This window comes from Drosophila biarmipes, chromosome 3L (assembly GCF_025231255.1).
Source record: "Drosophila biarmipes strain raj3 chromosome 3L, RU_DBia_V1.1, whole genome shotgun sequence".
Lineage (NCBI taxonomy): Eukaryota > Metazoa > Arthropoda > Insecta > Diptera > Drosophilidae > Drosophila > Drosophila biarmipes.
The window spans coordinates 2,907,516-2,934,985 of NC_066613.1; the positions used below are offsets into that span (position 1 = coordinate 2,907,516).

The following is a 27,470-nucleotide window of genomic DNA, read 5'->3' on the forward strand; positions in this document are numbered from 1 at the left end:
CTCGAGAAGTTGACAGCATCTTGGAATTCAGTACTCTGTGAACCAACCTCGCTTTAATTTTCTTCTTTTTCGAAATCAACAGTATCTGGCACCTGGAAATGATCTAAAAGTCTATCTTGCAATGTGCTTTTCCTACCATCCGTACTCAAGCCCAACTCACTCAGCTTTTCTTTCAGTAGAGGTACTGTCAGCGCTAAAATAGATCTTGCGTCCATGGTTACGATAAGATGTCGTTTACTTATTCTCTACAAAATCAATTTACATAAACAAATTTTTGTCGAAATATTAAGAAGTTAAAATGAATGGAAAGAAGGTACTCAAGTTTTCGTTGCAGCACTGGGTAGCGCTGTGGTCTTCGTCAGCTCTTCCAACTTTAGCAAGTTGGCACTTCGTCTTGAAATAACTTTTGTTTCTGTGCGCCCTCGACGGCACAGCTCTTGGAATCACGTCCTCTTGCAGATCTTCTTCCAGCTCTTCTCGGGCAATGCTTCTCTGTTTCGGTATGATCTCTCCTGGCAGGACCGCTTCTGAAGAGACTCTAGTCTCTCTGTTAGACCCGATTGGAGCCGCTTTTCTGGTAGCCCTTCGTCTGGTTGGTCTTCCCTGGTAGCCCTTCTCGTATAGGACTGGAGGACTTCATCTGGTGAAGCTCACTCGGCAGTGCTTCTGGTGTAGTCCGTCTCTTAGCAGGTTTGGCAAGTTCCAAAATTTCGACTGTCAGCGCGTCTCTGGTAGCGCATCTCTGATAGCCAAATTCTACTAGCCGCTTCTCTCTGGTGAATGATATGCTCGTCTTGTCGAAATTTTTGTGGTTGTCGCTTTACTTTTTGATTGTGGGTAATAATCGTCCCTTTCTCTCTAGTATTCATCTTCATTGAGAACCCAGCGTCCCTAATACACGTAAAGCTTTATCTGCCGCCAACTTTCCGATGAGTGCGACGTCTCGTTGCTCACACACGTGAAAATTTGGCAAGAATTTCTTTTTTATATCAAGTTTTATTGTATGTAAGCGCATTAAGGGTATATTCACTTTTCTGAAACTAAATCCCGGACGAGCCCCCATTAAATTTGTGGGATAATACAAATTTAGTTTACTTTGGGAATAGTTACAGTATGTTACTTAAAACTTTAATGAACGAATTGTTTCTTGATGTAACGTATATGTATGTCTTTAAAACCGACTTCTTCGCGGAACTACGCACTGGACGACTTCCTCACTTTTCGACTTGCTGCTCTCTCTTGGTAGCGTCGTTATTTCTTACTTTATGCTTTTTAAGAAAGACCCCATGTTCTTTTATGTTCTCGATATTCTTTAGTGTACTCGATTAATAGTATTGAATAACAAAATAATAAGCAGACTGTAGGAGCGCAATTCAAATTTCAAATAAGGAACAGGTCCTAAACTTTGATGACGCTGTTGGTTACACACTAATACTGCATGGGTTATACACTAATACTGAATTCCCCAATACTACGTTACGAGCCCTTTTCCTAGAGGTAAGAAGTAGAACCGCAGAGCTATTATTGCGTTGATAACTGATTTATTCTTATGTTGGTATTGTCCTATGCAATACTTTGTTCACGCCAGTTTAGAGAAATGACAATTATTCTAGAGTAGGTCAGTGATTTTTGATAATAATAGCAGTTAGCGCAGTGGGTCTGGGCTGACAGTCCAACAATATCTGATCGGCTTAGTGGGTCAGTGTGCCGTCGAGATAATGAAATGTTGATTCAATATGATATGTTGATCAGCAATTCTCATAGCCAGTGATAGTCACTGGGCCCTTTTTTGTGTTCTTTTCATTTTGCACCCTTGGGAACAAACATTATATTTTAAATCGTAAATTGAAAATTATTCAATCAATGCAGAAAGCCTTGTGTCCCAAAATTTTATTTGTCGAATTACAACAATTAATAATTTAATTAATTGTCTTTGAAAGCCTTTGGAAAGAGAACTTAAGGTCTTGCTTTAGAAGCTTGCGAAATGCAGTGCAGTATAAATTGTGGTATATAAATGCATACAAGCCTGATGATCCCGTCATGAAAAAGTTAGTGAGTATTGTGTTAGCCATTGATCGATGATTTATTATACAAACTTTTTGCAAAAACAGAGATTACGAAGTTGAATTAAAGAAACGGATATTTTCACATATTTATTGTAAAAGAGTAGATCAAATATACGTAATTGGTTAGAACGATGGGGCAGTTTAAGTTTTTAAGATTTCAATGTTTTGGTAATTATATTTTAGGATTATGATATCATGATTGCAACCAACTGCAATCAAATGGTTTTAAAATATGTTTTAAATTTTTTAAGTACGTTGCTTTCAGACCCACAAATGGGTAACAAAATGGATTTTTACATAGTATACCTAGAGGGATCATGCCCATAACGTAATAAATATAGGCCATTATGGCCTAGTAACAAGATGGTGATAAAAAATACTTATTATTTCTTTGCCAACAGTTGAAAATTTAACTGGCTACTTGACCATTACTAAGCTAAATACTTAGGGACAAAAGGTAACTTTAAAGGGTTTTCTGAATTAAATTTCTGGGGGAGCATGGGTTCAGCCGCACTTGGGATGGAAGTTTGTTTCAAAACTATAAGACTACATAGAGACTCATTAAAAGCATAATTGCTCTAAAGGCCGAAATAGGCGGGTTCAAAAGCCCTACCTACCAGGCACAGAAAACTTATGCTGCCCAGTAATTCAGGGCTTTTTATTTTGGAGGACAGCAGGTCACAAAAAAAAACTAGTGCGCTAGTTGTTCTACGATCTTGTAGGGAAGAAAGGTTTGCTGCATTTCGAACAGTACAAACAAGTGGCCCAACGACACCAAGCTCGTGCTTGTTACGCAAATACGAGTTCGCGAGGAAGATACATAAAACAAATAGAGACGGGACACAATTGAAAATAAAAGGCATAATTAGGAATTAAGCAAATTAGTTAAAATTATAGTTTTTAATACCGGGATAGCAGCTGAAATGCAAATTAAATAATAAAGGTTGTTATAGTTATTACATAGAACGAGAAGGGACTCGTGCAGACAAAAATGTAATGTACATCGTGGCAAATTTAGAGGATAATAATTTTGTGTTAGTCTAACAGGAACATTGAATGTTACGCGGTTTAAAAGATCTGCAGAATTATTGTTACCTCTTATAAGATTTTATAATAAAAATAGTACCAAGCATTGTTCTACGATTTACATGTGTAGGTAGGAAACCTTACGTTTTAATCCCAGTTCAAACTACGCAGGGCAAATAAGAAAAAATTTTTTGGTACCGACTCAATACGGTCGATGTGCACTTGATATTGTGGACTCAAAACCGACAAACAATATTCAAAAATAGGACGGACAAGGGAGGTAAATAACAATTTGGTTGTATAAGGGTCATCAATTTCTTTTGACCAACGCTTATAAACCCACGAGCACTCATGGCTTTGTTAATAGTGGACATTACGTGACAGTCAAATTTTAGTTTAGGGTCCAGAAGAACACCTAAATCGTTAACTGAATAAATACTGTCAAGTGGCGTATTTTTGGGAAAGTAACTGATAAACGTAAGAGTACCCCTACAAAAAGTTATTACGTTGCATTTAAGGCAGTTCAATTCTATTTCCATGAATTTCAATGATGATTTCTGCTGAATTTTTATGAATTCACGCACAGTTTCGATGGAATTTTAATTATTAATTTTAGTTTTAGAAATTAATTTATATATTTATATATTTTTATGGAGTGGAATAATTAAAGAATCCTTCCAGATAGAAGGAAAACTGATGATGAACTAGACAAATTAAAAAGTATCTGGGCCGGGAGAATAAGTTGGCGTTATTGTTGCTAAATCTCTTAAGAGAGAGCTTTCGGTGATTACAGGAGAAAAAATACAATTTGCCCTATTTAAGGGCAATTTCAGAATCCGTTGATGTCTCCATTGAGTTTAGACGTACCGATGCCGATGACTTACGCTTGAATTACGCATTCACAAAGTTTTAACACTGTTTCGGATAGTTTGAAAATTCAAATTTACATCGATTAAGATTTAACAAACTAAAATTCTGATATCAGCATTTGTTGCTTTGTTTGTTCAAGGAGCGTCGGTAGACCTTTACCTCGTTAAAAAGTGTTTTTGTTTGATACCAAAAGTTTTTGTTTTAAAAATTATTGACATCATTTGCGACACACTTAAAAACAGTTTAAATTATTTATTTCATTGATTGTACATCTTTTCCTATTTATTCTCTCTACGTGTCCTTTCGTCTGTGGCGTTCATTAATATATAATTTAAATTTCATTTGTGGATTTGTAAACAATAAGTTAAATGATTCCTGAATGTTTAGGCTATTTACACTAAATATTCATAATCTATGAAATCTTTAAACAACGAATAAAGCGTTTTTCTTGTTTCATTTTAAAATACAAGGTGAGTTACAAAGTAAACAGGACCTTTTTAATCTAGCGCCCTCTAGTGGCGCCATCTATATGTCAATAGTGCGTTAGAATCTGCTATCGCTTATCGACTTACAGTAAAAATTTCACATTTCATCTATTGGAAGTGGGGTTATTGCGTTTTAAGTGTCAGTATGTTTTTGACATCAGTGCGAAAATGAGCTTCAAACAGAGAGCCAACATTAAATTTTGTTTTAAAATAGGTAAAACTTTTACCGAAACGTTTCAATTGATAAAACAAGTTTATGGCGATGATTGCCTATCACGTAGCAGAGTGCACCAGTAGTTTTAACGTTTTCACAGTGGTCGCCAACCAATATCTGTTACCACCGAAAATTCCATCGAAACTGTGCGTGAGTTCATAAAAAATCAGCCGAAATCATCATTGAAATTAATGGAAATATAATTGAACATCTCCAAAACATCGATTTATCGCATTTTGACCGAACCTTTGGGCTTAAAAAGGTGTGTGCACGGTTTGTTCCGCACAAATTGACTGACGTCAAAAAATTGCTCAGAATTCAACATTCGAAGGACATAATTAAAAAGGCAAAAAACGACTAAAACTTCCTTTACAAGATTGTGACTGGTGGCGTAACTTGGTGTTCTTAATACGATCCCAAAACCCAACGCCAGAGTGTTGAATGGAAGGCGCCGAACGAGCCGAAACCCAAAAACTTGCGCCTGGAGAAGTCAAAAGTGAAGACAATGCTGATTTGTTTTTATGATCCCAATGGTATTGTCCACAAAAAATTTGTTCCATCCGGCCAAAACGTTAATGCGGTATTCTACCTTGGAGTTTTGAAGCGTTTGGTGCGCCGTATTCGACGAGTTCGGCCCGAATATCGCGAAGATGAAAGTTGGCGTTTGTTGCACGATAATTCGCCGTCTCATCAATCGACGCCTGTGTCCGACTATTTGACCAAAAATCACATTTTAACCATCAACAACTTCCCATATTCACCTGATATGGCACCGTGCGACTTCTACCTTTTCGGAAAAATGCATTTGCCGTTGAAAGGAAAGCGTTATGCAGACTTAGAGGCCATTCAAAAGGCTTGCATCGGCATACTGGCGGCCATACCGGGCAACGAGCTAAAACACTCGTCCGACATGCTTTTGGACCGCTGTATTAAAGCAGAAGGACTATATTTTGAATAAAATAAATTAATTTTGCCGAAAAAACTATTTGTTCTTTCTTTTTTTTTTAAGTCCTGTTTACTTTGGAATTCACTTTGTTTTATACTTATAAAGAACGCGTATTTCAGTAAACATACAACTAGCCCCAAAATCTCAAATTTTCTTAATTTATAAGGCACGCAAATCATATTAATTTTTGAATGAAAATTTGAAATATTTTTAAGAAAAACCAAATATGGAAATAAATTAAATATTATCCACTCAAAAGGGCAAGCCGACTTAGACAATTATAATTTTTAAAAAAATGTTTAAAAATGTTTATCGTATAAAGGTGTAGCGGAGGACTTTAACTAGCAGTCAGATATTGATTATTTTTAAGATGGTATGAGTGCAACTTTTTAAATTGGGACCTCCTACGTTTATTAGTTACTTTCCAAAAAATATTGTTCGTCAATTTGGACAATATCAAGTGCATATTGACCGTATTGGGTCGGTACAAAAAAATGTATTCTTTTTCACCTTGGAGTTTGAAGTCGGATCACAACTTAAGTGTACCTTCCTAATAAAGTAGATTACTATTGCTTTATTTACTTATCGTTATCAAAATTTGCCACGATGTACACCAAATTTTTGTCTGCATAGCCCTTTCGCGTTCTATGTAATAATTATAACAACATTTATCATTTATTTCGCACTTTAACATCTATCCCTGTAATAAAAATTAATAATTTTACTGATTTGCGTCATTCTTAGTTGTGACTTTTATTTTCATTTGTGTCCCGTCTATATTTGTTTTGCTCGAAGTGCATCAACGTTTATCATATAGTATATCATATATAAATTTATCATATATTTGCCTTAGGAACGGTCGTGTTTTTATACCCTTGCAGAGGGTATAATGATTTCAGTCAGAAGTTTGCAACGCAGTGAAGGAGACGTTTCCGACCCCATAAAGTATAAGTAAACATATTCTTGATCAGCGTCACAAGACGAGTCTATTTGGACATGTCCGTCTGTCCGTCCGTCTGTCCGTCCGTTTCTACGCAAACTAGTCTCTCAGTTTTAAAGGTATCGGGCTGAAACTTTCCCAAAAGTCTTTTTTCTATTGCAGGTAGAATATAAGTCGGAACCGGATCGGACAACTATATCTTATATCTCCCATAGGAACTATCGGGCAAAAAATTTTAAAATTAATTTAATTTAAAATTATATCTTTCGTGTTTTTTACTATATATCTTTCTAAACTTGGATATAACATTTTTTATTTAGCTTTGAATTTCGAATTAAATTTTATCAAAATCGGACGACTATATCATATAGCTGCCATAGGAACGATCGGAAAATTAATAGGAAAACATGAAATAAAAATTATATCTTTCGTGTTTTTTAACATATAAACTTATGAGCTTGAAATTAACATTTTTCGATTAGTTCTGAATTTCGAATTAAATTTTATAAAAATCAAACTATATCATATAGCTGTCATAGCAACGATCGGATAATTGGAGGGAAATAATGTGAAACAAATTATAGCTTTGGTGCTTTTTGACATATTATCTTATAATATTGGGAATTTTTATACTTTTAAGAATTTCGAGTTCAATTTAATAAAATTATTGATTATTTTTTATAGCTGCAAGGGTATACAAACTTCGGCTTGCCGAAGTTAACTTCCTTTCTTGTTTTTTTTTTTGATACGTTTACATCTATTTACGGCCATAAACTATGAATATTATTATGAAAATAATACAAAAACCGTAATACATTGACATTTAACAATATTTGCTAGTGGTATTAAAAGCCAACTTTTCGGGAAAGTGAGATAGAATTCATTTTTGTACTACTGCGCCTTATGAGAATTAAAAACTTTACAAAATAAACAATGAAGAACGCTATAGTCGAGTACCTCGATTATCAGATACGCTTTACTCAGCTCAAGGAAGCAAAAGGGAAATGGAGGTATGAAAGCAGCAAAGCGACTTTGTAAAGCCTTTTCAATAACGTCTTACTTTTAACCAATTGTTTTTTATTGTGTTGTTTGGCTATTAAAATTAGGTAATACTAGTCTGTATACACTTTTTCTTTTTTACAATTAAGTTTTTCATTATTATTTTAGTCCGAGCTATTATATATAAATCGCATTTAATAAAAACTTTTTAATTTGTCTATTTCATCATCAGTTTTTCCTTCTATCTGGAAGGACTCTTTTATTATTCCACTCCATAAAAAAGGTGCGAAGGCAGATGCCCAAAATTATAAAGGTATTTCTAAATTGTCGGCAATTCCTAAAGCATTTGAACGTATTATAACTTCTCATTTGCAACATATATGTTCCTCGCTTAATCACCGTGTCAGCATGGATTTGTTAAGCGAAGATCGATCACCACAAATCTTCTTGAATTGTCATCTATTGTAATAAATGGGTTTAAGAAAAAAATGCAGACTGACATTGTATATACAGATTTTAGTAAGGCCTTTGACTCCGTTAACCACTCACTTCTTTTATTTAAATTAGATCAGCTTGGGTTTCCTGGTAATCTATTATCTTGGATTTCATGTTACTTGAATGGTAGGACTCAGAGGGTTATATTCAAAAATACTGTTTCAAAATTGATCTACGTGACAACTGGAGTGCCTCAGGGTAGTCATTCGGGCCCTTTGCTGTTTACTTTGTTTCTTAACGATCTTTCCTCAATCATAACACATTCTCTTGTACTAATGTATACTGATAATGTTAAGCTTTGTTTATCATATAATGATATAGCGGCGGGATTTAACTTACAGTCGGATATTGATTGTTTTAATGGATGGTGTGAGTACAACCTTCTAAATTTGAACTGCCTTAAATGCAATGTTATCACTCTTTATAGGGGTACTCCTACGTTTATCAGTTACTTTCTTAAACATACGCCACTTGACCGTATTTATTCAGTTAACGATTCAGGTGTTCTTCTGGACCCTAAACATTAATTTGACTGCCACAATAAAGCGTTGGTCAAAAGAATTTGATGACCCTTATGCGACCAAAATAATATTTACCTCCCTTGTCCGTACTATTTTGGAATATTGTTTGTCGGTTTGAAGTCCACAATATCAAGTGCACATCGACCGTATTGAGTCGGTACAAAAAAAAATTTCTTTTATTTGCCCTGCGTAGGTTGAACTGGGATCAATACGTAAGGCTTCCTTCCTACGAGAGTAGATTACCATTGCTTAATTTACCTACACTTGTAAATCGTAGAACAATGCTTGGTACTATTTTTATACAAAATCTTATAAGAGGTGATATTAATTCTGCAGATCTTTTAAACCGCCTAACATTGAACGTTCCTGTTAGACTAACTCGAAATGTTTATCCTCTAAATTTGCCGCGATGTACATCAAATTTTTGTCTGCACGAGCCCTTTCGGGTTCTATGTAATAACTATAATTAACTTTATCATTTGATTGGCGTTTCAACCCGTTTATCCTGGTATTAAAAACTAATATTTTAACTAATTTCCTTAATTCTTAGTTGTGCCTTTTATTTTCATTTGTGTCCCGTCTCTATTTGTTTTTCATTTATATTTGTTTTTTAAATATAAATATTTTATAGGTGTGTTTTGGCGGTGTTGCAAGGGTATGCAGAGGGTTTGTTGCAGTCAGAAGTTTGCAACGCAGAGAAGGTGACGTTTCCGACCCCATGAAGAATATATATTCTTGATCAGCATCACTAGATGTGGTCATCCTATTGATTTTATGTCTTTTGCATTAAATCCTCTGAAACCACAATAGATTATTTTTATAAGTTGGAGCCATTTTTTTGTTTTCAAGATTTCAAATTTTAATGAAATAAGCCCTCTGATATTTTCAACATTCTTCTCGCTCGCTCTCATTAAAACTTTATGGCGTTTGTATTTCTGAATTACTTTTAATTTGATTTGTTTTTTTAGGTCTTTTAGGTAAATATTTAGTATATTAATTATGCATTAAGCCAGCTTCATCCGAAAAATACAGGGGTGGTTAGAAGTATTTACACAAAATAAAAGGTAAATATACTCGCAACTTAAACTTGCTTCGTTTAACTGTTGGCATCAATACTTTTCTTAACTTATTTAGTCTAATAAAAAATTACGAATTTGTGTAAAAATCTAGTTATTGAATTTTTTTCTCTTCTTGACTTACTTACATTTCTTAAATTTTTTATGCAACAAGTTTGAACAAACTAAAATAATAGTAACTGCAAAAAGAATTTTTCAAAATTCACTTTGCTTATATTTTTTATGATTTTTTGAAGGTGACAATGTCAGGAAGAATTTTTATGAAAAAGGGAAAAAAGTAGCCAAGCCTATTAATAAACATTTAAAAAAAAAATAGCAAATCACTTAACAATCAGTGACTGATAAATACAAACGTCATAAGGTTTAAATGAGAGCGAGCGAGAATGCTGATGAATATATCAGAGGGCTTTAAAAAACCTACTGTATAGATGATAAATGGCAGAATATTTTAAAATTTTAAAAAAATTGTTTTTGTGGGGATAGAGGTAAACAATCAAATACCCGTTACTCATTTGGAGGAAGGACAATGAAAATAGAGGTATATAAGCAGCAAAAAATATTGTAAAGCGCATCCTACCGATTATTTCGGTAAATGTTATGTGGGGGCAACAGGTTTAAGCGTTTTAGCCGTTTAAAGGCATTTGAGGGGGCGTGGAAAATATTTTTTTAGGTCAATTGGAAGGTTTCGAAGAGACAAATACATTTTAGCAAGAGAAAACTTCTAGCATGAGCATGTTGGTGGTCTTTAAAGCGGCGTGTCACATTTTTTTTGCTTCAATCGATAGGTATTGACATATACATTTCATTTTTTTTTTAATCATAAGAACTGTAGGCGCTACAGATTTTTGCGAATTGTGGATGTTAGAGTGGGCGTGGCACCCCGCTGAAACAAACTTGCGCTGCGTAGGAAGCGATCTCAGCGTTCATACGGACGGACGGACAGACAAGTCTAGATCGACCCGGTTAGTGATCCTGATCAAGAATATGTATACTTTATGGGGTCGGAAAAGCTTCCTTTTACCTGTTACATACTTTCTGAGGAATCTTGTATACCCTTTTACTCTACGAGTATAGGGTATAATTAAGGCTTTGGTCTTTTTTGTGACATATTATCTTATACTATTAAAAATATTATTTTTTTGTATTTTATAGAATGAGAATTTAATACAAATCGGAGGAGGAGAAACTGTCAGACCATTACTAAATTTAAATGAAATTAATAAAAAAAAAACATTTTTTTAATTTCACTCTTTATAAAAATGTCCTTAAAATTTAACATGTGTTACTAACATTGATTATTTATTATATTTGCAAGGGTATACAAACATCAGCTTGCCGAAATTATTTTCTTTTTATTTTTAAATAATTTCTACTACTACATTTTAGCTATTATAGCTTCCGAGATTTCTTGCAGTTATAAGAAATAATCAACTTTAGTAACACTATGTACAATTTTTAAGGAATGTTGCTGACTTCAAAGACCATTTTTGTGTGTGTTAAAGTGGTCCGACTTTTATAAAATTGACTTCGAAATTCTAAAAAAAAAGAAGAAATATAAATATATATATTAATTAATATTAAGATAATATGTGAAAAAGCCCCAAAGCTATAATTTGTTTCATATTATTTTCCCACAAATTTTCCGATATTTTCTATGACGGCTTTATGATAAAGTCCTATAATTTGTTTCGTATTATTTTCCCACCAATTTTCCGATCGTTCCTATGACAGCTATATGATAAAGTCCTCCGATTTTGATAAAATTTAAATCTTTTTTTTTTTATATTTTTAAGATTTTCGAAATAAATTTAATAAAAATCGGATTACTGTACCACATAGATGTCAAAAAAATGGTCTAAACAAAAAATGAAATAATTTTTTTTAATATGAAGACAGCAACAATCCTTAAAATTTGCACATGGTGTTACTAAAGTTGAATATTTTTATAACTACAAGGGTATACAAACTTTGGCTTGCGGAAGTTATCTTCCTTTCTTGTTTTTTTAAGGTATGGCAGCCTTTTGGCACAACAGCTCAGTAACATTTATTTAAGTACATATGTTGCACAGACATAAGTTATGATAGTTAGCCGAAAAATTTCAAAAGCCAATCATTTACAAGATGTTGTTATTTAATTTAAATTTACACGCTTATACATTATAGGAAAAGATTCTAATAGAATTAAATGAAAAAATATTTTTTTATTTAAACAGTTTTAAAAAATAAATATGCAAATTATAAATTATACTGGAGTACCTGGCTGCTTAATTATGTTTTACGTGTAAATAAATATAAATTTCGAATAATTCACAGAACTGTCCAAATACCAAAAGACAAATTGAAACTAAACAAAATATTACGATAATGGTTCTAAGGCAATTGCGCGCGCAGGATTTATACGAAAATTTAGCTGCATGCTTTTATTCCGGACGTCGCTTGGATGGGAATGGGTGGATAAGATGTGAAAAGTAATGTTAGCGATGGGTTACGGTTTCTTCTTTTCTGTTTAACAATTTTAATACAGAAAAACAAACAAACTTTTTTTTTTCTTTTTGTGCTGGAGTGCCAAACACCTTAAGCGCCTCTTTGATTGCCTTTTTGATTTTTTTTCTAGTTCATTATTCATTTATAAGGATATATAATATATATACAAAGTGCTTGGTGATTTGCGTCACAAACGTAATGAACTGGATATTGCCAGACATATTTGGTCAGTTATAAAAATACATACACAAAGAAATAAAAATAACAAAAAATGAAAAGGTATTGCAAAACTAAAAGATAAATAAATCTGGGTAACAACCTAGTTGTGTTCTCACTCAAAACACGCATCGAATGACATCGGATGCCTCGTTCAAAAGCAATAAGCAAAACAAAATTTTGGGGGACTTCCCAAAACGTTATTTTTTTTGTTTTGAAAATCCTAGACGATGTTAAAGAGCCCAATAAAGAAAACATTAGATCTACCACTTTTGGAAAAACAGAGGAGAACGCTGTATTTGAGTGCTTCGACTACTCAGCTTAAGAGAGCAAAAGGAGATATATAAGCAGCAAAGCGATATTTAAGGGCGCCACCAGTAGATGTTATGTGGCCGGCAGACAGATTTTAGCATTTTAACCATTTGTGGGCGTGGCCCACTTTTTTTTAGGTCACTCGATAGGTATGAGCCAAACAAATTTCAGTTACAATTTTGTTTCTTTAGAGTGGGCATGGAAACAAACTTGCGCAGGAAGCCCAGGAATCCGCATGCCAAGTTTGAATGTTAGCTTTTAGAGTTAACGAGATCTAATAGTTCATACGGACAGACAGACATAAGGACAGACGGAGAGATCGACTCAGCTAGTGATCCTGATCAAGAATATATATACTTTATGGGGTCGTTTTTTACGCCCTTTTACTCCACAATTAACGGGTATAAATATCTTTGGTGTTTTTTAACATATAACCTTCTAAGCATGGAAATAACATTTTTTAATTAGTTCTGAATTTCGAATTAAATTTTATCAAAACCGATCGAAAAATTAGTCGGAAAATATGAAAATTTATATCTTTAGTGTTTTTAACATATACCTTTCTAAGATCGGATACACTTTTAAATTTGTTCTGAATTTCGAATTAAATTTGATCAAAATTGGACGGCTGTAATAGAAACGATCGAAAAATTCGTTGGAAAATGATATGAAACATTATAGCTTTTGTGCTTTTTGACATATAACCTTTTAAGCTTGGAAATAACATATTTTAATTAGTTCTGAATTTCGAATTAAATTTTATCAAAATCGGATGAGTATGTATATCATATATATTGGTGGAAAAATAATATGAAACAAATTATAGTATTGGGGCTTTTTGACTTATTATCCTATAAGGGGAATATAATTTTTGATATTTTTAAGAATTTCGAAATCAATTAAATAAAAATCGGATTACTCTATAGATGTAAAAAAAATGATCTAAAAAAAAAGAAAAAAATAATTTTTTTAACTTTTTACTTTTGAACAGAGGTGTCATTTGACGCGTATTTTAGTTGAGAATATCAAATTTTCCAAATTTAAACTTATACACTTTCACCACTTTTTTCCCACTTCAGTTGATTTTTTAAAGTCTGGGTATGCAATTCCTTTAGTTCTTGCGATACCTTTTAATTGATGTATCTTGAAACAATCGGATGATTACTGTGGATATACATAGTAGTCGCCTTCGCACACCCTTTTGTTGCGCTTCGTCACTACGTGAACTGCTGTCCTCAGTGATGCGTTACTCGTAGAGTTAAACGGTATACTAGATTCGACAGAAAGGATGTAACAGGTAGACGGAAGCGTTTCCGACCCTATAAAGTATATATTCTTGAACAGGATCACTAGCCGAGTCGATCTAGCCATATTTCTGGCACAATAACCACTCCGACCCTTCTTAATTGGCTTATTAATGGAAAAAGAACTCATCCAATATACCTATATATGATAATGCATACCGCGTACATTAAATACTTTTACTTGAGTAACGGTATCTCGTAGTCGATAAAATCGATTATATCTTTTTCTCTTGGTATTAATGAATCTATTTACCCTGACCGCCTGTTTTGTATTTTTGTGTGCTTCTTGTTTTTTTATCTAATCTTTATATCTTCTTCTATCTCTTTTTATGCATTCCCATTATTTTAATTTCTTCTGATTTCCTTATTTTGGGAAATGGCTTAAACCTTATTAAACACCCTGAACATTTTTGTCGCCAATCGGCCATTATTATAAGTTTTCTAATTCTCACATTTTATTGTGATAATTATTAGTCATAATCATCCGCCTACTTATGTTTTAAAAACCCAGGTACTGTCACCACGTACTATATGTTTACAAAATCACCGTTTTGCATAATTATACATTTAGATGGTGTGCTTATTGAGTCACAGTTAAGTGGTTAATAAATGAGCCCTGCAGTCACACAATTCAGCTCAAGCGCTCGATAGCACGAAGTCGACTGCGACATCGGCAGAGCAGCCAGCGACTCGGGCAGAGCCAAATGAAAGCTGCGCTCGGGAAAAAACGCACAAAAAGGAATTTTTACCTCTCACGACATGCCATTCCTGTAAAATGCGGGTGAAGGCAAATAAACTGAGCAATTAAAGTGATTAGACTTTTGTACACTCTTGCAATTTAAATAATACAAAAATATTTGTTTATTTTTATAATTAATAAGTTTTTTGTTAATAATTTATTATAAGGTGAATTTTCAAAATTATACTTTAACATAACGATTTGCATAGTCGAATATGTCCATAAATATCCTGTTTTCATGGACTACGGAACATGCAAATTAATTGCCAGCCGGAAAAATTAAATAAAAAAATTATATTTTTTGTTTAAATATATTTTAGTGAAAGACCTTTATTGAAAATTATTAACACAATTATTTTTATTCACTTCTCATATTTCTTTATCAACCGATCGCGGTCTCGATTAAATTCGGACTTCCTACTCTAATCTTGAACCAAATCCAATAAACCTCGGCCAGGAGCTCTTCTTTTTGATCTTTTAGAACTTCAATTTATGTTTAGATTAAAAGCTTGAGATGAAACTGTCGCATCTTATGAGGAAATTCAATAATGCTGACCGATGCAATTTGGCGGACAATTGGAACGCAAAAGGCGCAATTGATTGTGCTTCGAACGGAAGCTGATGTTTACTTTAATTTTGATTTGTTTAACTTTGCTGGGAAGCCAAGATCGGACCTCAAAGCCAAAGGCAAAAACAAAGGCAAATGCAGAGATTAAAATTATTGTTTATAAAAGCTATAAGTGGCCTGGTTTCAGGGGTTGGATAACTCTCCCTCTTCTAAAATGGATCGTCCCGATTCAATTTGAAATTCATTTAATTGATCTCTTAATTCTGTAAAAAAAATTTTCTTGGTTTATAGATTTTTCTGGTTCTGGCCGTTGTTTTTTGGTTACAAATAATATAGCATTTCTGTATTTTATAATAAGTAAAAATATCAAATATATAATGATTTAAATTAATAATATAATTGTAAGTCATATTTTAGTATTATTAATTTTAATGAAAGGATTTAAGATATTTATATAATCTAAAGAGAGTTCCGAGTTTTTTGACAAAATGTAATCGGATATTTCAAATTTTTTGAAGTGGTTCGTAGTTATGTAGTCGAGAATTTTGTTTATCAAATTGGTATATGAGATATTGTTAATGTTGGTTGTACCATTAAATGTTATTAAATATGACCAGTTTTAATGGGAGTTGTTAACAATATGGTTACCATTTATAAGAATGGCACCATCTTGTAAGATGTCAATTTTTTATTTTTTCTCTTATTTTTTTACAAGTTGATTTCTCACCATTAAATAATCGGGTAAAACAAGTTTTTTCCTTACTTAAAGTGCAATAATTATTAAAAAGTTCGTTCTTAAAGTTAGACATTTCATAAAACATATTTACGCATTTTGCGATTTGATTGCTTAATACTAGTTTCCCATCGTTTTAAGAAATCGCTCTGGCGATTGTGTGTTTCTAACACTTTTTCTTGTGTATATTTTAAAATTTGAGGAATATTTTCGTGCTCTATTTTATTGTATAGTACGTCAATGTGTCTTTGGTTGGTTGATGAATGAATGCTCTGTTTATATTCTTGAGCGGCTCTAATTACTATTTCGGCTTAGTCAGTTAAATTAAATTCTTCTTTAATGCATCGAGCTAATTCTGTTAATGTTCATTATCGGTCATTATTACTTTGGAAATTGTGGAAGAAACTACATTACTTTGTTTTCGATATTTAATTATTTTGGATTTATTTTACTACAAGAAATTTTGAGAAGGCGTCAATGCAAGTTATGAAAGTAAGACTTTGCGCGTAATATATATCAATGTGTAAATTTTCTCCTTCTTTACTTGGGATTGGGGATTCTCCGATTGGAATTTTTATTGGATGTCGGTTATATTTGTTTTCACTGCAAATTTTACAATTTTTTATATATTCTTTTAGTTTTGTGAGTAAGTTTGGCCAATAATACAATCTAATGATTTGTTTATAATTTTCATCAAGTCCCCTGTGTGCTCTACAATGTGTTTCTTCGATTATAAGTGCTCTGTCTTCAGAATTTTCCACATCTGGGACAAATATTCTTGTAATTAAAAATGTATTTATAAAATTTTCTTTAAGTGGTTTTTGAATTCTATAAAAGTCGTCTAAAGTGCAATGAATACCTACTGTTATATTAGGACGAATGTATTCTCTTAAGATTGATATCAAATTTTCGGAAGTGTCAAATTCTACTATATGTCTGGTATTTTCGAATATTTTAATCTACTCATGTATTGTTTACCTCCCCGTTGCTATTAGCAATTGTTGCTTAAACTGGTTTAAGGGTTTTCGGGTTTCTTGTATAACATTCTCAAAACTACTCTCTGCTGATGCTGAGTGTTTTGATCTGAGACCGATTCCTTACTTTCAGTTATGTTGTTAGTCTGAATCCTTGATAAGGAGTCTGCAAATACATTAGTTGTACCAGGTTTATAAATGACTTTTGGAGTGAACTTTTCTATGTAAGAATACCTGCGTTTCATTTCTATATTAAGATTTTTATCAAAGATTGCGAATAATAATGGTTGATGATCGGTTTGAATTTCAACTCCAATCACTCCGTATAAGTACTTTCTAAGATTTTTAAGAGCCCATACTATAGCTAAAAGTTCTTTCTTATTAGTTCCATAAACTTGTTCTGCTTTAGATAAGTTTTTTGAAATAAAAGTAACTGGTTTTATTGAGATAAAACTGCACAAATTGCATCGTCCGAAGCGTCGGTGGTCAGGGTACATTTTTTATTATAGTCCGGCTATACTAGTACTACTTGAGCAATGAGACTTTCTTTCAGCGCGTTAAAAGCTTTAATAGCTGGATCACCGAGCTGAATAAACATTTTTTTGGCATTCTTTTTGAAATTTTTCAATTATGACCTCCAAAATATTTTGTTAGAGGTTTGGCTATAAAGGCTAAGTTTAAAACTAACTAAGGCCTAGGGAACTTCTTAGTTCCCGAATATTTTTTTAAAGCGGATATTTAGTAATTGTGTCAATATTTTCTTGTTCTGTCTCAAAGACGTTATAAGATACGATGTATCCTAGAAAACTGGTATCGCGTTTAAATAACTTTGATTTTTCTTAAGAGATTTTCATGTTTGCCCTTAAAAATATATTTATAATTTTGTTTAAGTCTTAATAATGTTGTTCAATCGAATTTGAGAATATTATAATGTCGTCCATGTAGACATGGCATGTTTTCCCTATTTGTTCTCTTAGGACGTCATCCATTGCTCGCTGAAAAATTCTTGGTGCTTTTGTTAATCCGAATGGCATTCTTAAAAATTCGTATTTTCCATTGTTCATTGAAAATTATGTTTTTTCGACATCAGATTCTTTCATTAATATCTGATGAAAACCTGATTCTAAAAAATATCTTGCTTTCCCCAAATTATATAGAATTACTGATGGGTCTTGCATTGAATACCTGTCAGGTATAGAACTTTCATTTAATTTTTTATAATCAATAACGAATTTTAACTTACGGCTTCCGTCTTGATTTTCTCCTTTCTTTGGTACTACCAGAACTGGTGAATTGTAAGGACTTCGGCTAGGCCTTATCATTTCTTCTGATAACATTCTACTGATTTCGCTATTCACAAAGTCGGTGACAGAGAAAGCATACGGATATTGTTTCCCGTATATTGGCCTGTCGTGAATAAGATTTATTTCCCCCTTTATGTCTGTTCTAAAAGGAATTTGTATATATATCTTTGAATGCTCTTTTTCAATATAGGAAACTATTTTTCCTTTAGTCCTTCTAATTGATCTGTACCAATATTATATATTCGTTGTTTGTTGGATACCTCAAACGATGTTTATTTATTCGATTTTTTACGGTATTTTCTTCGTCGGCGTTCTCCGGATTTTTAGTTCCAAAGATATTTGTATTTTTGTTGACGGATATTTCTACGTCGGCGTTCTCAGGATTTTTAGTTCACAAGCCTTTCTCACTATTTTCCACAAATAATGAATCTGTGTCTTCTCTACTCTTCTCATCAAAATTTTTTTTATTATAAATTCTTTAAACGGGAGAATATTATTTTTTTATTCAATTAAACTTATTTCATCTTTTTCCTCATTATCGTAATATTTTAACTTTTTTGTTTTCCCTTTATATTCCAAAACTCCCTTTGCTATATTTATTATAGCTCCAATTTTTCTTAGTAAATTGAATGCAATTAGAAGATCAGATCTATATCTATAGTTATAATATGGCAAGACTTAATAATTGAGTACCCATGAAATGTAGTTACCTTTTTATAAATTGATAACTCATTTTTATTTTCAAAAATTCTCTTTTTTATATAACAAGCAGTGGCTCCTGTATCTATGAAAATTTTTAACTGCTTCTCGGTTTTTCTGTCTATCCTATAATAAAATAAGGCATTCCTCCGTAGGGGTCTCGTCTAAAAAATGATCTTCATTAATATTATTTAATAGTTACTTTATTTGCTGGCTGATTTACAGTTTCCTCTGGTTCCCTTTTTTGAGCTTGAGTTTGCTCTCTATATTGATTTGGGCGATACTAATTTGAACGATTATTATTTTGATAATAATTATTATTATATCTTCCTTGATTATTATTTGCCTGCCAATTGTTATTATTTCTTCCTTGATTATTTTTTGCCTGCCAATTATTATTCGGCTGCCGATGGTTATTAGGTTTATTCTGGAGTTGAATCGATGGATTAACATCCATTGGCTCGACAGCTTGTTGCTTTTGAGTGTTATTTTGGTTATTGTTTTGCCAAAAATTTCACTCTTGTGGCCAGTTATAACTTTGGATATTACCCCAATGATTGCCCGTTTTCTTGATCAAATCGTAAGTTGTTTCCCTGATATTAATTTTCATTTTTAAACCTGTTCGCAAATTGAGCACGGAAATGGTTTGATTCTAATTCCTGGACCTTTGCCAAAGCGTTGGGCAAATCTGGTGGATTTAGTGAGAAAAGAGTTTCTGCCCCTTATTGTTTTGTTTGTTTCTTTGGTTACTGTTACACTGTCCTTTCCGTGTGTCATTATGGTTTTGTTTATGAGTAAAGTCATTTTTTTATTTACTTTGTTATAGTATTCAGTAACTGTCATTCGTCCCTGCCTCGTTTATCGTTATATATAAAATCCAATCTAGATGAAATTGATTGAAAATTTAAAACGGTGCCATGATTGGTAAGAGCATCATGGTCATCTCCCATAACTTTATTTCGTAAAATTGTTAAAACAATAAAGTATTGTTCGCTTTGAATTTTATAAAGACTTATAGCATTTTTCGGGAAGTTGAAAAGAGTGTATATTGTCTTTCTTTTATTGGGCTGTTTAGCATCGTCAGGACGCTAAAATATCGCTTTGGGGCAAACTGACAACAAACAAACGACCAAAAAAAAACAAGGAAGAGCGTTATAGTCAAGTTTTTAAACTATTAGATACCAGTTACTTAGTTTAAGAGAGATAAAAAAAATAGAGATATAAAAGAAGCATGGCGATATAGTATAGCGCCACATACCCGCTATTTCAATATATTGTAATGTGAGCGGCAGACAGCTTTAAGCGTTTTGGTAAAGCTTTCGCAAATTGTGGGCGTGGCATCCTGCTGAAATAAACTTGCTCAGCGCAGGAAGGCCAGGAATCTGTATGCCAAGTATTAATATTCTAGCTTTTATAGTTTCCGAGATCGCAGCTTTCATTCGGACAGACGGTCATGGATAAATCGAAAGAAATGTTGATTTGCTTATTGAACGAAAAATTCTATCTAGACATTTCACGCGTATTTTAATACATTTGAGAATACAACTTATCCCCACCGGCCCCAACAGATCAATCTTTTTTCTTTTAATAATGTATCACTCGTAACCATCGGACGATCGCAGAAGATTTTAATTTAATTTCAATATATACAGGATGTATAGAAGTCGCCTTCGCATACCTTTCTTGTGGGCTTCGTCACTATGTGACGATGATAAAAGTCGAACTGTTGCGTTTTCCTTCGTGTTTAAGTTTATTTTTGACACTAAAACTGTGGCACTTACATTTTTGATCGGTTTGTATTATAAAATATTAAATAAACCTTAAAATAGTTTTGAAAAAGTAATAGTAATAGTACTTGTAATAATAGTAACTGCTCCAAAACGCTACAAGTTCTTATTTAAACAAAAAATTATTTTGAAAAAAAATGTATAGTTGTTCAAAAAACAAGAAAGGAAGTTAACTTCGGCAAGCCGAAGTGACCCAGGAAGGAGTTTACCTAGACGACCTCGAGGAGAGTGTGCCGGCACAGGACCAGCGGCGGAGTACCCGGAGTCACGCGTGTGTGTGTGCGTGAGAGCGAGTCGGGTGAGTGAGTGGAGTGAACCGCGTTTCGGCCAGCGAGAGAGCAATTTATCGAAGGCCTCGATAATGCTTCGCCCAGAGTAGGCTAGAATTTATAAACCATGACCTAACCTAAACCGTTAATTGCGAGCACTGAGAAAAACATGAACCAAGAAATAAAATGCTCTAATAAATATAAAATGATTTTAACACAACTCGTAGGAAAAGAATACAATCAAGCTGGCCACTCATAAATACAGATATTCAAAGACAAATGCCTAGATTTTAGGCCATAAATTCTGCCCTAGGGAAAAGCTGTCCCCATAATCGATCCCCTCCCTCTCGTCCTTCTCGTAGCGGATACTATGAGCCAGGCCCAAATGCGCGTTACCGCTGACCCTTTTCACTCTGCTACAGACACACTCCATACCCCGGTGGCTGGCACTCTACATCTCACGCCAGCAAACCGATTTTCGTCCTAGACCTTTTTGTCTCATATCTTTACAAATATTTTCGGTAAAGAGACCCTGGCGGGACTGGGTATATCCCAGCCTACGAGACTTCTTTACACCTTAAGCTGAGTAACGGGTATCTGATAGGCACTCGACTATAGCGTTCTTCCTTGTTCACTTTTATAAAAGTCACATTTTGTTCTATGCCAGTCTCAAGTATTCCAGGCCATTATTAAAACAACGGAATAATATGTTCTTAGGCGCATTCGGAAGAGACTTTGGGCAATTAGCGAGGCTTGACATTTAACAAACGACTATTTTGCAACTGTCAGAATTTTCTAATTCATTTGGCGGTTTCTTCCTCCTTTTCCTCTTTTATTAATCGACGTATGTATGTATGTGCCTCTTGCTGTTCATGGCTGAATATCACATGTCATTATGTATTTCACTTGCACAACATAAGTGACAACATAAGGGGTGGTTGTTGTTGACGACACTTCAGAACAAAACAAAAGATAACAATTCAAATGTAGTTAGAAAATTAATAATGGTAGTGATGGCACTACGTATCGATATCGAATAATTGATTGAAATAAACATATTTTGCTAATATTATTTTTGTTTCTTTATATTTATTTATTGGCTTTTGATCAAATTTATTTCGAAATTCAGAACTAATTTAAAAATGTTATATCCAAGCTTAGAAAGGTATATGTTAAAAAACACGAAAGATATAATTTTTTTAAAATTTTTTCCCCGATAGTTCCTATGGGATCTATAAGATATAGTTGTCCGCATTATCGACATTGCCTTCATCGGTACGTCTAAACTCAATGGAGGCCTCGACGTATTCTGAAATTGCTGTTTTTTTGCAGAGTTTTTCCAAACTACTTATAGTTTGACAGCTTGGTCAAATTCTAAATACCCTAATCCCTTAAATAGGGCAAATTGTATTTTTCCCCTGTAATCTCCGAAAGCCCTCTCTTAAGAGATTTATTAACAACAACGCCAACTTGATCTTCCGGTCAAGATGGACCTCTCGGTCAAGATGGACCTCCTTTTGGGAAAGTTTCAGCCCGTTAGCTTTAAAACTGAGAGACTAGTTTGCTTAGAAACGGACGGACAGACGGACGGACAGACGGACGGACATGGCTAGATCGACTCGTATTGTGACGCTGAACAAGAATATATATACTTTATGGGGTCGGAAACGTCTCCTTCACTGCGTTGCAAACCTCTGACTGAAATCATTATATCCTCTGCAGTGGTATAAAAATGGTTAGAATCAAGTGCGTCGGACTCAAATAAGAAATCTTCTACTAAATTTTATTATATGAAATTTATTATAATTTCTCATTATTCAAAAAATACAAATATGGAATGCTATGAGTTAAAACCAAAGGCATACTCCGCCTAGGCCCACCAAAGTGAACAAGCAAGGCGACCACCGGACTTAAGTGAACCGTGGGATAAAGAAACAAAAGAGAACGCATAGATACCCGTTACTTAGCTTTTAAATAACAAATTGATAAAACTAAGGTGTAAATGTTAAGGCACATGAGCCTTGCCATACGAGAGTTGGTAATAGATTAATGGGAGAACTGAATGGTATAAAGCTCTGCGAAGCTTTTTCTCGTAAATATTTCGCGTCCTTCACTGCCTTCTAGTGTTTTTATACACTGGGTAAACGATCTTCCTTATCTTTCCCATGTCAGAATGGAGAGCGAGAATCCACCTCCCGTGCCCCTATAATTGTTTTTTTCTGCAATTTAAAGCTAACCTTTACCTAACCGAAATGAGATATTGTGTTAGAAGAGGTGACAAAATAAAGAAATTCCTTAAATTTTTAATTACTTAATAGCGCCGGAAGCGCGTTTCGCTTTGCCGCGCAGCTCGGCCTGCGTAAATGGCTTTTTCATGGCGTCATTGCAAGGAAGGTGGGGTGTGTTGGCGTTAGAGTTGGCTGGAAAACTATCTTTTGGTCAATTGATAGGTACTGATGAGAAGAATACATGTCAGTCAAAGTGCCTTAAAACTGTGCCCGCCACTGCTGTAATAAACTTGTGCTGCCCAGGAATCTGCATGCCAAGTCCCCCTCCTCTACTTCTAATAGTTTCCGCGATCTGGGCGTTCATACGGATAAATCAATAATATATAAATAGATCCATAGATAGAATAACTCTTCCTGTTAAACACTTCCGACGAATCTAGTATACTCTACTAGTAACCGGTTAAAATAATAACTAAACTTTAATACAATTGTAATAATTTTTTTTTAAGATACCCAATTTTCTAAAAATGTGTCTCCTCTCACTTCAAAAAAAAAGAAATGGAATTTCAATTCAAAACAAATCAGAGATAGAAACTCAATTTCAATACCGCCTGTGCCCAGTTTAATAATAAAAAATTATTAACCGAGTCGCCTAAACGCAAAAAAGCCAGATTAACCGCCGTTAATACCACCATGGAATCCAACCCAAATCCGAACTTGGTAGCAGGAGTTCCTGTCGACACAGGGGTAACCGAACCAACTGTGCGTATGGATACAGCTAGCTCGAGTGAAGTCCATGTTTGCGTAATAAAATCTTCTGTACTGGCTAAGCCAAAGAAATCGATGCCAACCTTACCTGTAGGTATAGTAGGCACCGTTCCTGGATCTCAGCCTAGTGAGGTTCAGACTGCTGCTGGGGGGCGTAAGAAACTTTCAGTTGTTTTACAAAGGAAGCAATTATTTGTTTCTAGATTCACACCAGATTTGACATCTGAGGATGTTTTTATACGTGAAAAATTCCCATCTGAAGATATTGCAGTAGAACAATTTCGATTTTCATACGCTAGTAGGACATTGTCTATTAAAATGTTTTCTCCGCCAGATGTTTTTAATGTTTTATTTTCTGAGAGCTTTTGACTTAATGTTGACTTAGTAATTAAAGAATTTCTTCCAAATAAACCGAGAACAAATAACAGGCCCTCCACTGTGCCTAAGAACTAAAAAGTTTAATTTTGGCGTATCAAAATGTTAGGGGACTAAAGCTACCCAAGCTTTATGTTGACTGCTCTGCATTTACTAAAGATATTTTAGCTCTTACGGAAACTTGGCTGAAACCAGAGATATCCGACTCTGAAGTTCTGGCTAATAACTTTAATACTTATAGGACCGATCGCCATTCACGTAGTGTGGGGGCGGTGTGCTGATTGCCGTTACCTCTAGCCTACCATCTGAAAAAATTCTCATTCATATCCCGAATGAAATTGAATTTCTATGTGTGAAAGTTTCTTTGCAATCTTTATCTGTTTTTGTTACATGTTCCTATATTTCACCTGGCTCTGACATAGTAATTTATGAGGATCATCTGTCTGCAATAAAATCTGTTTTATCCCTTCTTTCTAACAGAGACCTTTTGTATTGTTTTAGGTGACTTTAATCTACCGGATATTTCTTGGTCTCCTCCTACTGACTCATTTGTCGCTATGCCGTTATCCGCCCATGATTTTGTGGATGGCCTTGTAGAATTATCGTTAGTTAAGTAGACAAATAGACCTTGTGTTTGTTTCAGACCCTTCTGAAATCACAGTATGTAGAATTGACGCTCTTGTTGTACCTGAAGACCAATATTATCCAACTATGGAACTGACAATTTTCCTCCCCTGCTCTGATACCCCCTCTCCTTTAGTTTCTGCAACTAAAATGAGATGTTTTGTAATTCATTATAATTGGACAGACTTGTACAATTGTACATACATTGAAAGTGCCACTGAACTATTCTATACAGTGTTAAGTGAATGCCTTCCTGATAGGTTTCCTTCAAACCCAAACAGGCCTCCATGTTTAACCAATGCGTTTCAAAGGCTTAAAAACCTTAAATCTAACACTTATTAAAAGTATAAAAAATCGGGTAGACCAGTAGATTTTTTCTCGAACGGATTTTAATGTTCTTAACCGTCATTGCTATTCTATGTATCTAAACTGTTGTAAATGTGAATTTTCAAATGATCCGAAACAGTTTTACAACTATTGCCAAGCGTAAGACATCGACATTGCCTTCATCGGTACGTCTAAACTGAATGGAGGCATCAACGTATTCTGAAATTGCTGTTTTTTTTGCAGAGTTTTTCCAAACTACTTATAGTTTGACAGCTTGGTCAAATTCTAAATACCCTAATCCCTTAAATAGGGCAAATTGTACTTTTCCCCTGTAATCACCGAAAGCTCTCTCTTAAGAGATTTAGCACCAACAACGCCAACTTCATCTCCCGGTCAAGATGGACCTCCTGGATGTGTGCTTAAGTTTTGTGCGTCAACCATTTGTAAATTTCTTAATTTGTCTATTTCATCATCAGTTTTTCCTTCTATCTAGAAGGACTCCTTTATTATTCCACTCCATAAAAAGGGTGCGAAGGCGGAGGTCAAAATTAATTATAGAGGTATTTCAAAATTGTCGGCAATTCCTAAAGCATTTGAACGTATTATCACTTCTCATTTGCAACATTTATGTTCCTGGCTTAAATCACCGTGTCAGCTTATATCACCGCGTCAGCATGGTTTTGTTAAGCGAAGATCGACCACCACCAACTTCCGTGAATTGATATCTATTGTAGTAAATGGATTTAAGAAAAAAAGAAAGAACAGAGTAGTCATTTGGGCCCATTGCTGTTTACTTTGTTTATTAAAGATCTTTCCTCAATCAAAACATGTCTCGTGTATTAATGTATGCTGATGATTTTAAGCTTAGTTTATCATATAATGATATAGCGTCACGATTTAACTTACAGTCGGATATTGATTGTTTTCATGAATGGCGTGAGTACAACCTTTTAAATTTGAACTGCCTTAAATGCAACGTTATGACTTTTTATAGGGGTACTCCTACGTTTATCAGTTACTTTCTTAAACATACGCCACTTGACCGTATGTATTCAGTTAACGATTTAGGTGCTTTTCTAAGCCCTAAATTTAAATTTCGATAAGCGATAGCAGATTCTAACGCACTATTGACTTATAGATGGCGCCACTAGAGGGCGCTAGATTAAAAAGGTTCTGTTTACTTTGTAACTCACCTTGTATTTTAAAATGAAACAAGAAAAACGCTTTATACGTTGTTTAAAGATTTCATAGATTATGAATATTGAGTGTAAGTAGCCTAAACATTCAGGAATCATTTAACTTATTGTTTACAAATCCACAAATGAAATTTAAATTATATATTAATGAACGCCACAGACGAAAGGACACGTAGAGAGAATAAATAGGAAAAGATGTACAATCAATGAAATAAATAATTTAAATTGTTTTTAAGTGTGTCGCAAATGAAATTTAAATTCTATCAATAATGTTTAAAACAAAACTTTTGGTATCAAACAAAAACACTTTTTAACGAGGTAAAGGTCTACCGACGCTCCTTGAACAAACAAAGCTACAAATGCTGATATCAGAATTTTAGTTTGTTGAATCTAAATCGATAGATTTGGTTATGTATGCAGAAATTATATACTAAGCGAAAATGCTGTATAATGACGGAAACTTTATTTTGAGCGATACCACCGTATACAGGAAAGACATATTGGTCCAGAAAAACTGGTTTCATGCATGAACTTTTTGGTGTAAGCTATTGTAATTTACGGATAAATAGATGGAAAATATCAGTTTAAGCCATATCGGAAAAGTTCAAGTTTAGGTAGTTTTACGGCTAACTCTATATCAACAAAACACAATAACTACGTTTTTTTAAAAAATATAATTAATAAATTATTTTTTTTACTAAAAATTTACTGATAAATAATGGCAAAACTCCAGTAAAAAACATTTTGGTAAAATAAATTTAATTTAGTTTTACTGCCAACATGATAACAGCGTCAGAGCACCTCATAATAAAGCAGGGCACCTCATAATAAAATAAAATTAAGCCGCCTGGGGCAGAGCACCTTATAAGAGAGCAGAGAATGTCAAAATAACAAAAAAATTAAGCTGCAAAATTTTTTCTGTCCC

General features: G+C 33.8%; 1 protein-coding gene across 4 annotated transcripts in view; it reads right to left on the minus strand.

The window, feature by feature from the left end:
- The window catches only part of LOC108027473 (synaptosomal-associated protein 25), a 299,679-nt gene that overhangs the window by 182,251 nt on the left and 89,958 nt on the right, over nucleotides 1-27,470 (minus strand). Inside the window, exon 1 of one of the 4 annotated variants that reach the window (XM_044092585.2) lies at nucleotides 11,895-12,039. The exons of the other annotated variants lie outside the window; for them this stretch is intronic. The gene's annotated coding sequence lies outside the window, so the exon portion shown is untranslated. Of the gene's footprint in view, nucleotides 1-11,894; nucleotides 12,040-27,470 lie in introns of those variants that run through there. 4 annotated transcript variants of the gene reach the window in all.